The sequence below is a fragment of the Schistocerca piceifrons genome, chromosome 6 (genome assembly GCF_021461385.2).
Source record: "Schistocerca piceifrons isolate TAMUIC-IGC-003096 chromosome 6, iqSchPice1.1, whole genome shotgun sequence".
Lineage (NCBI taxonomy): Eukaryota > Metazoa > Arthropoda > Insecta > Orthoptera > Acrididae > Schistocerca > Schistocerca piceifrons.
The window spans coordinates 2,732,402-2,743,854 of NC_060143.1; the positions used below are offsets into that span (position 1 = coordinate 2,732,402).

An 11,453-nucleotide genomic window follows, 5' to 3' on the forward strand; every position below is an offset into this window, starting at 1 on the left:
GTGTCTTCCACATGTTTATAGTGCACAGCCTAGCTCAAGTTTCGTAGTGTTGTTTTTCGTAGCCCACTGAACTAGTCTGTATTAGTCGTATATACGTGTGTTAAATGAAGTGGTTTTATTAAACATGAGCCAGTTGAGTCTTTTGGGCTATAAGCCATTGTCATTCCTTAATCGTACTTCTAAGTTGTACTGCGACCGCCTGTTCTTATAGTCTTTGGTTATGATGGCTCATTGGTGGATGTGGACCGATTCTTAAACCTTCTTGTACGCCGCTTCTCATTAATATATCTGACTTAAATTTTTTCTCCGTTTTAGGTTTGTCTAATATAGATTGAGCCAGGGTCAGCAAAAACTATGACTAAACAAATTTCACCTGCAGGTACATCCTGTATCTTCCTTATTGATATTTCAGTGTTTTTATATTGTTGATATTTTGCTCAAATAGCGTTGTAATAGAGACGTCTTTTTGCTAAATTATTATTACCAAATTTTACACTATATCACTATGACTATAAAATTTGAATTTAATGATTATTGGATGCAATTCCTGACGGTGCCCATGACCTGGTCGGTCGGTACCTGCTTTCCCACCGTCAGGCAGAGCAGCTACAGATGTGTTCCCCCGCCACAGACTCACTGAATTCTGTGTATGAACTGCAACTGCGCCATTTGATCTCATTCCAGACGGTACACTGCAAATTCAGACGAAAATTAGTGATACGCCGGAAGTGCCCATGACTGAGCCCACTCCATTGGCTGGGCAGTCTCATGTCACAGTCAAAATGATCAATGATGAGGTTACTCCCTCAACACAGCCACAAGCACTTGATACTTCATGTATAAGTAAATTTCGAATATTTATTCCGTGACGTATTTATTAGCTCGCGCGCGCGCGCGAGCGTGTGTGTGTGTGTGTGTGTGTGTGTGTGTGTGTGCTTGTGTGTGTTTATTATATATTAACCAAAAACATTACTCAGATTCTGTTTGAACTGAACCAGCAGATGAAGACGAACAGCACAACAATGTAATGGATGAATGTGAGGATAGGCACCATACTCCTTTTATATAATGACTGTTTAACTTGTGTGCATTATCTAAATACCATTTCTTAAATACATGTGTATTATAATATAGTGCTTTTTACTGTAGATTGCAAGTTCTACAAATTATTGGGGACGTATCGAGTGAGGTAATAGTATTTACAAATAATTTTTTGATATAATGTCATGACTTTTCATACATTACAGATATGTAGATGAAGAAGATGATGACACACACATAAAATGATGTCCCCCTTAAAATGAGCAACAGGAGCATGTACTTACTTAGAGTACACAAACAGCCAGGTCTTAGAGGGAGGGCTGGGGAAACCATTGAATTCCATTTGTTATTAATTACCACCTCCAAAAATTTATTAGCCAACGATAATTTCTTTTAAAACAATAACGAGGTCCTCTCATCAATGTTTTCCTTTCTATTTAAAAAAGAATAAATATTAAAAATCAGTTTTAAGAAAATTATTAAACTCCAAATGCCAAATGTTAAGCAGTTTAAACATGCTTTACAATTTAAAAGGATTACAAAAGGTCAAACATACTAAATATTAATAAATTACAACTGACCAGCCTGATGTGAGATTGGGGCACAAGCCCATTGGTAGCTCAACAGACGCCAGGCATAGAACTTGGGCACTTCCTCCCAGCAACAAGACAAGCAAGAGTAAGTTGACCACTACAACATGTAGAGCAAACACTCTCTTAGACAGTGAAAGGGCAAGATAAAACTAAAGCCTTCCGCTCAGCTCTGAAAGACATCACACTTAAATTGGATATAAACACTGGAGTAACCAAGAAGCAAAGATTAATTAAACTTTAAATGCCACCACCATCTTGGCAAAATCAAACGCCACTTTCAATCTAGTATCCACACCACAAAACCTATCTTGTATTAACACTTACACATTACTTGTTTACATAAATCCAAAACATATATGTTCATATGTGTGTGAAATCTTATAGGACTTAACTGCTAAGGTCATCAGTCCCTAAACTTACACACTACTTAACCTAAATCATCCTAAGGACAAACACACACACACCCATGCCAGAGGGAGGACTCGAACCTCCGCCGGGACCAGCCGCACAGTCGATTACTGCAGCGCTCCCAGACCGCTCGGCTAATCCCGCGCGGCAAATCCAAAACAGAAAAGAACCCAGCATACTGTAGATACAGAAGAATACTGATGCGTTAATTACAAAAGTGGCTCAATGTGGCGACCGCTAACGCTGTTACAGACATTATACCTATGACGCATCTTCTGGTAGACACTGTTCATCCCGCCAGGTGTGCCTTTTTTTAGAGCAGTGCCCAGAACTCGTGCCAGCAGATCTTCCTCTGTCTCTATAGAACGCTCTCAGGTGACCGTTTGTGTGTGTGTGTGTGTGTGTGTGTGTGTGTGTGTGTGTTTGGAGCAGTATGATGTGTTTATCATAGTGTAAACACTGATGTGTATATATGTGTGTGTGTCTGTGTTTATTGCACACCATGTGTGTGGTAAAGAAATGTTTACTGTGTACACTTAAAGGAGTGTGTTAAAACACACAACTGTGAGGTTTTGTATAGATTTATACATTAGTTTTTAATTTTTTCACCTACTGCTAGTCAACAAAGTCTCTAGTTTCTAGTGGAATCTAAATTCCATTCTACCTTCGCCTATTTTAATACCGAAAAAGTATGTGAAATGACACTGTGAATTTATCCATTTCAGCAACTGTGTATCAAATGACATGGCAGTATAATAGCGGTATGGTAAACAAAATAAATTGGAACAACTGTAAAGATTTTCATGGGAAAGATATTGAACATACTACAGATTTTGTTTTCATTCTGCTGCTATAGTTTTTACTTTAGAGAAAATTTCTGTGCACAAAAATAGTAATATATGTTGTGAGGACTCATGCTATTGGTCATTATTATTAGCTTAGAAAGATGCCACGGAAGAAAAAATCACAAGGAACATGTTTTACAAAGAAAAAAAAAATAGTGCTATTGAAGAAAATATTCTAAATAAAAGAACAAAATTTGTTACCTTATATCCCTGTTCCTATTTACAAAACCATATCCTCAATACTAAAACCGAATGATATTGTCAGCTCTACTACACATAATGGTATAAAAAAGATACATGTCGGGTGGCACGACGGAGGCATAAAATCTCGTTGCCAAGGTTGGTATGGTGGCCAGCACGGGAGCACGTTGCAGAGCTGGCGTCACCGCCTGTGGTGACCACACACCCTGTGAAGAACTATTTACTGCCTTTTGTAAGATCGAGCAACACATCTTGGCTCGTGGTGACTTCAGCGTACTTATTGTCTTTGAATACAATATTCATTTCTGTTTGTTTCACTGCGTATTTCTTTCAGTTACCTTTTGTACTACGTGTTGCCCACTCTGATGAAATTCTGTGATAATACTAAGATGGTAACGTGTGAAGCAAGGCTTGAGGAAATCAGCCCAGAGAATTTTTCCACACTGGTGACGGTTAATAGAACCATATATAGTAGCGACAAGTAGGAGGAGAAACCGTCATTATTGTCCCTCTGCAAGCGGCGAAAGAATTCCAGAAAGTGTAGCATTCGTCGGTAATTTATAATGGCCTTTGTTGACAAATGAATGGACTGTAAATAGGTCCACAATCCCTTTAAAATTGTTATCTTCAAATTCACTGTATTAATTTTATTGTGTAGCACAAATTCTTTAGTAAAGCGAGAGCCTTAGATCGATAAAGTGAATTCGTCCGGAATTGTTATGCGTATATGAAAACTGTGTAAACTACGTTAGTACTTCAAAAGTATCCTGGAGCAATGAAAGATGGGTCCTTTATTATGAATCAATTTCCGGAGTAAAATGCTAAGTACGGCATTCACCAAAATGTTCGTGTTTTAAAACACTTCATATTGAAACAAATGTATTAAAGTGTTCTCGAAAAGGGAAACAAGAGTTACATATATAAAAAAGGGATGAGGGACAACCTTTGGTTACGCATGGAGAATCAACAGAGCAGTTTAGTTTAACAGCTCGCATATTTCCTTTGTCCAGAAACAGTCTGCGTCACACAGATTATTATTATTGTGGAATAAGTCTAACTGGATACAAACAGGTGGACACAAACGTAACATGTACATTGTATTAAATACCGAGAAACAACACTAACGGTGGAATTAGCGGCTTTCAAGGATATCTGATGCAATCGTGTACAGTTTACTTCTCCACGGGCACAACAGCGACGCAGTGGAAGCTGTTCTCATTGCGTTAACGCTGCCAGTTTCTTACTCTATGCAGGTGTGTGGAAATTGTGTTCGGTTCCATTAGCAGTCCGCGCATGCCCTGTATTGAACAAGCGATCGTTTTTCGTGGCCCCGTCTGTGCTCGCTCTGACGCTAACCGGTGCAAGCACTTAAGCGAACGTTTTACTACATCTCGATTCCATTAGCGCGTCCAAACTCGCAAACGAGCCCCACAGAGTTAACGCTTTAGTGGCGTCTAGCGGGCTGACTGATGACTGCCGCCTGTCCGCCCGTTGCCAGTCTACAGGGAGACGCCAGCTCGCAAATTACGTAACGTGTTACTCTAACACGGCTGGCGATATTGTAACGTAGCCTGGCTTTGAGTACTAAATTTCTCGTAATCTGAAACTGAGGTGCGAGAAATTTTTCATACTGTCCCTATGCTTGCACCAGTGGAAGCCATGACACTTAAATGTCGATACACGAAGTATAATTTTGTTAATTGTATTAACTTGTTTCATAATTTTACTGTCGGAAATGTAATAGACTGGCGCTTTCTTGGTTTTAATGTTTTCCAGTTCGTAGAACAAAGTACACTCATGCTCATAAAGTAAGGATAATGCTGCTACTTGGTGGAACAGCGCTCTGGTGGGCGGTTCGTGAGTTTAAATCACCTTGGGATATGACCAAGCGGTGCATTTGACCTGCAGTCGTCGCTCGGTGGCGCTGGCAGCAGTCCACATACTCAGAGGTGTGTTGGTGCATGTCAGAGTACGGTGCAGCTAGCAAGTGTGCAGACGTTTTCAAATGGTTCAAATGGCTCTGAGCACTATGGGACTTAACATCACCGAGCGAGGTGGCGCAGTGGCTAGCACACTGGACTCGCATTCGGGAGGACGACGGTTCAATCCCGCGTCCGGCCATCCTGATTTAGGTTTTCCGTGATTTCCCTAAATCACTCCAGGCAAATGCTGGGATGGTTCCTTTAAAAGGGCACGGCTGACTTCCTTCCTCGTCCTTCCCTAATCCGATGAGACCGATGACCTCGCTGTCTGGTCTCCTCCCCCAAACGACCCAACCCCAACCCAACTTAACATCTGAGGCGATAAGTCCACTAGACTTAGAACTACTTAAACCTAAGTACATTACACACATCCATGCCCGAGGCAGGATTCGAACCTGCGACCGTAGCAGCAACGCACTTCCGGACTGAAGCGCCTAGAACCGCTCGTCCACTACAGCAGGCAGACGTTTTCAGACTTGCTAATAGTGACTGTGAGTTGAAAATGGCTCAAAGAACACAACTTGATGACACTATGAGGGATAGAATATTAGGGCGATTGGAGGTTGGTCAAACACAGCAGATCGTAGCACGGGCTCTCCGTGTGTCACAAAGTATGATCTCAAGATTATGGCAACGATTCCAGCAGATAGTAAATCTGTGTAAGCGCTACAGTACGGGACGTCCTCAGTGTACAACACCACAAGAAGACCAATATCTCACCATCAGTGTCCGGAGACGGCCACGGAGTACTGCAGGTAGCCTTGCTCAGGACCTTGGCGCAGCCGCTGGAACAGTTGTCTCCAGACACACTGTCTAAAGACGACTGAACAGACCTGCTTTATTCGCCCGAAGACCTGCAAGGTGCATTCCACTGACCCCGGGTCACAGGAGAGCCCGTAAAGCCTGATATCAAGAACACAGTACATGGTCATTGGAACATGGTCATTGGAACAGTGGCCCCAGGTTATGTTCGTGGACGAGTCCAGGTATAGTCTGAACAGTGATTGTCGCCTGGTTTTCATCTGTCGTGAACCACGAACCAGATACCAAGCCCTTAGTGTCCTTGAAAGGGACCTGTATGGAGGTCGTAGTTTGATGGTGTGGGGTGGGACTATGATTGGTGCACGTACACACCTGCATGTCGTTGACACAGGAACTGTAATAGGCCAGGTGTATCGGGACGTCATTTTGCACCAGTATGTCCGCCTTTTCGAGGGTGCAGTGGGTCTCACCTTCCTCTTGATGGATAATATCGCACGGCTCCACCGAGCTGCCATCGTGGAGCTGTACCTTCAAAAAGAAGATATCAGGCAAATCGAATGGCCTGCGTGTTCTCCAGACCTAAACCCCTTGGAGCACGTCTGGGATGCTCTCGGTCGACGTATCGCTGCACGTCTTCACATCCCTATTACACTTCAGGAGCTCCGACAGACACTGGTGCAAGAAAGGGAGGCTATACCCCAGCAGCTGCTCGACCACCTCATCCAGAGTGTTCCAACCCGTTGTGCAGCCTGTGTACGTGTGCATGGTGATCATATCCCATATTGATGTCCGAGTACATGCGCAGGAAACAGTGGCGTTTTGTAGCACATGTGTTTCAGGAGGGTTTTCTCAACTTATTACCAATACTGTGGAATTACAGATCTGTGTCGTGTGTGTTCCCTATGTGCTATTAGCGCCAATTGTGTGTAAGGCCACGTTGTGTGGCACCACATTATGCAATTATCCTTAATTTATGAGCATGAGTGTAGAAGCATTAGGTTTGACTCGTTTTGCACATGGCCAGAGCCATGTGCAAAAAGCGCGAACAAAGGCAGAAATCGAAAGCAGTGGCCAGATTTCGGAGGGTTCTTGTTGCAGACGTTCGTGTCTGAACGGAAGTGAGACTCGTTCTAGTGTAACAATGTCGAGAACGATTATTTAAATGTGACTGGCGTCAAGACTGAAGATAGCTGGGTTTGATGACAGGAAAAGTCGTCTCAGTAACGTAAATGGTCGGATTGCAAGAATTTCCGGCTGAATTATGCCAAAACGGCGTGCGACTAACCAGACTTACAAAGGCATACATGAAACAATGATCACCAGTACGAAGACGTGAAGACATCGTCCAGCCGCCTTTCGATCTCATCTATATCGTCTCAACTTGTAACTACAAATGGCAAGACAGAAAACTTTTGTTAAATTTTATGAAAATGATCGATTGCTGCTTACTATACAGCAGAGATGATGCGTCGCAAATAGGCACAAACAAACACTATCAAACAAGTAAGCTTTCGGCAGAAAAAGCCTTTATCCGATTTGTACAACCGAGGTACACACACTCACCCTATCGTAACTCACACACACACGTGACCACGGTCTCTGGCTGCAGAGGCCAGACTCAGCTACCTGCGACTCAGCATCTCCGGCATATGTAGTGAGTAGGAATCTATCCTTTTCATATTATCATTATTCCATCCTGCATTTTCCTTTCTTAAATAATTGTGAGATCCGTATAGAAAACCGCCAATCAGTAATTTCGATTTGTGACCAATTTAGTAGTAACATTGACCAATTTATTGGAATTCTTGTAAGGTTATTTTACTATAAACAGCATTCCTCTTTCCTAAAGCAAATTCAATTTAAATATCAGTATTAGTATTCAAGTTTGTTTCTAACACAGTATAAAGGCAAAAACATTACAACGTTAAACGCTCCTTCAGAGTAGCATTATTATTGCAAAGACAATATTGTCACCTTCTTATAGGTATTTTTTAAAAATATCTTTCATTTATTTACGAAAACTATTACAAAGAATTATTTAAAATTAATGTCAATTCAGTGAATTTTTTGGTCAACAATAGTATTGCACTTTTAGCAAATGTGCTAAGAATATTAAAATTTCATTTCAAGTTTCCGTCTTGTATTTGAGTTCACCGAAAAACAAAATTTCATTCACACAGGTAACTTTTTAGTCATTAGATTCATCTAAGGTTTACTAAATATAATTCATGTTCAAAATGTCAGTATGTTCACATTTCTTTCGGAAACGTGAAAAAAAGAAATTGCTACTTCAGAGCTGTCGATCTTCGTTGAATTAGTGAATTCCTTACAGGGGATAAGTCACGGTAAGCGATCAGTGCACGCGTCGGATCTTGCTAAAGTTGTCTGCTGTTATACCCAAAACGCGGAGGAGAGTGTAAGGTAGGAAGTGTGAGTGTGTACGAGAAGTAGGGCAATGTTCTAGCTGGGTTAGAACTGCCCGTCAACTCTGTGCTTCGATGATAAAGTTCGATTTGCTGTTTATTTTGTGTCTCATCCAAATTAAATATTTTCTGCATGAAGATGCGCCAAAAAGTTTATTATTTAGTATCTGTGTTACATGAAGTGTGAATACTGTAGTAGTATTTGGCTGATCCTCAGCTGAGCGAAGTGACAGCGAAATACGTTGTAGAATGCACAGAAAAGGGCCGGCGACCTGCGCTTTTGTGAACGAGTGCTGCCTGACCGGCAACGGTAGCAAAAAGTCACCGAACACACGGGTGTAGAGGCAGTGCGTGGCTGCCGATTCGAGCGAAGATACCACATAAAAATTTCAATTATTCACTACATTTCGTAGTAAACAACGCCCACTGACGAGGTTAGGGGTCAACAGAGCCAGTTATAAGTGACGTCACACGCACTGAAATTAATTTGACGTTGCAGGTACTGAAATTAAATAAACGTCCCTTATATTCTAGATGAAAACGACGTCAAAATAGCAGCGACGCGATTTGGGCCCGTCGTTCAGGGTACGACTCTTTATCCACAATTTTGATTATATTACTGAAAAATTTTTGTACTGTTGCAATCCGTAAAATAAAAAAAAGGATGAACTGTAGCCATGACGTGCTGGCTTTCACGTCCGATATTTGTGGCATTGCTGGTATATGTTTTATAGTCACGAGGCCATGATTCAAGGTATAATTCCCTGCTTAAAACTTCGTTTTCCAATACTGGAGACATATACAGAGGCTTTAACGGCTCAGAAAGAAATCTCAGCAAGGCATCCACGCAACGGTCTGTTCGTGCGTCGTTAGATCGCTGCCTAAGATAGCGAAGTCGCGCCGACATCTGATTTGGAGATTTTGAAGGAGAAGTGTTGGAGCTGTTTGTTTTACTTAGAACTAATGCGCACAAGTTCTCTAACGTCAATCCTTTTCGTTTCTCTCAACGTTGTTTTTGTGCCTTTGAATTTCCATGACCTCTCTGCACATTCTAGGAGGAGGAGGAGGATATTAGTGTTTAACGTCCCGTCGACAACGAGGTCATTAGAGACGGAGCGCAAGCTCGGGTGAGGGAAGGATGGGGAAGGAAATCGGCCGTGCCCTTTCAAAGGAACCATCCCGGCATTTGCCTGAAGCGATTTAGGGAAATCACGGAAAACCTAAATCAGGATGGCCGGAGACGGGATTGAACCGTCGTCCTCCCGAATGCGAGTCCAGAGTGCTAACCACTGCGCCACCTCGCTCGGCCGTTCTAGCATAGTGATGATCAGAGCTAGCTAAAACCATAGATCATGCACTGGGATCAGGAAACCGTCAAATCTGTTTCTCCGATACTACAGTTTTAACAAAATCTAAACGTTACTGTGTACACAGGAGTCAGAGAAGGATAAACAAGACATATAATGATAGACAAGACATATCCTATATGAATTTAATGTATTTTGATCTATCAGTATACAGCTTTTCTACATTATAATGGTTGCTAAAATTGAAATAGGTTGAGAATAAAGGTGTATATGTACAGCTGGCGGCTCGAAATGCAAATAGTTGACGGCTATAAACTGTTACGTATAGAAGGCTTTAATACCGTTGAGATCTTCCTAAGAGCAGTTTTCATAGTCCGTAACAAATAAAAATACTTACAGAGACACTTATATTTATGATGTGCTTAATCTTAATTGACGCTAGTGAAATTTGGTGTGAGTCAAGTAAATTTTTCCGCTCGCCTCAGGGGCAGAGGGGTCATTGCGTGGTCATTGCGTGTTTAGAGGATGTGAGAGGGCGAATGCTTCCTTTGTCTTCCAGTACTGACAACACTTGACACGGAAGTAACCTGGATTCGTGAATGGACAATACAGATACAGTTCTCTTCAAATGCTGTACTTATTTGTCGAAAGGAACATTAAATTAATTAGGGCAGTTGTATTACAAGACATGAGTAGGAAAGTAATGACATTTCAAATATTTAGTGAACATTCGTGATCGTGTTTCATAATGCTCAATGCATTTACATATAGGGCGTTCGCAAACACCGCTACAAACTTCTAGGTCGTGTTGGGGGGAGTGACTACATTATACTTTGAATAGGAACCCATGTCTGGAAGCGTACTTTTTCTGTTCTATGACGTTTTCGATTCAGATGTCCGCCTGAGCAAAGGAATCAACGATCAACTTGAACGGATGTCTTATCACGTCCGCCCAGACCAAACGCAACGAAATATACAAAAAAAAAAATTCTGGGCGATAACGTGCTTGCCTCCCGCACCAACTGACCTGGGTTCGATTCCCGGCCGGACTGGAGATTTTCTCCGCTCGTGGACTGGGTGTCGCATTGTCCTCGTCATCGTTTCATCCTCATCACCGGAACACAAGTAGTCCAATGTGGCGTCGAGTGAAATAAGACTCGCACTTGGCGGCCAAACTTCCCCGGATGGGGCCTCCCGGCCAACAGTACCATACGCCCGTTTCAAATTTTTTTCAATTCAGATGTGTAGAGCGTTCGCTCCTGCTGAGGCAAAGGGGAAAAGTCTGAGTTGCTTATCCTGGTATGCAGGCACACTGAACGACGTGGCCGGCCGCGGTGGCGGAGCGGTTCTAGGCGCTTCAGTCCGGAACCGCGCGACTGCTGCGGTCGCAGGTTCGAATCCTGCCTCGGGCATAGATGTGTGTGATGTCTTTAGGTTAGTTAGGTTTAAGTAGTTCTAAGTTCTAGGGGACTGATGACCCTCGATGTTAAGTCCCATAGTGCTCCGAGCCATTTGAACCATTTGAAAGACGTGTAGTACATTAGACGGTCACCTGACGTCGCTTAACGCCTACCTTGCTGCGAGACCTATTCAGTGCCTGTGCGTCTCCGATACAGTAAACACGGGTCGGTACAGGTTTTCAGAATGCAGAAACATGCTCCTCGTGTATGGCGCAGCTGCTGGTCGGCTGATCACGAACGATTTTCGTATCGCAGCACGCCATAGCACAAACTTTTTGCCCGTTATGCAGATGATCTGTGAAACAAGCATCTTCACCGTAAGGAAGCAGTTTGTGGTACTCCACGGAAATGCCGCTTTCCCAAATTTGAAGAAGATATACTGCATCGCGATGAAGAGAACCAATCAACAAGTATTCGAACAAGTGGACGTG

The 11,453-nt window shown here is 42.5% G+C and overlaps 1 non-coding gene across 1 annotated transcript; it reads right to left on the bottom strand.

Annotated features, from left to right (window-relative positions):
• Positions 1-9,486: 9,486 nt before the first annotated feature.
• On the bottom strand, positions 9,487-9,564 carry Trnaa-cgc. Its single transcript has one exon. It is a non-coding gene; the product is annotated as a tRNA-Ala (tRNA).
• Between the last annotated feature and the right edge of the window lie 1,889 nt (positions 9,565-11,453).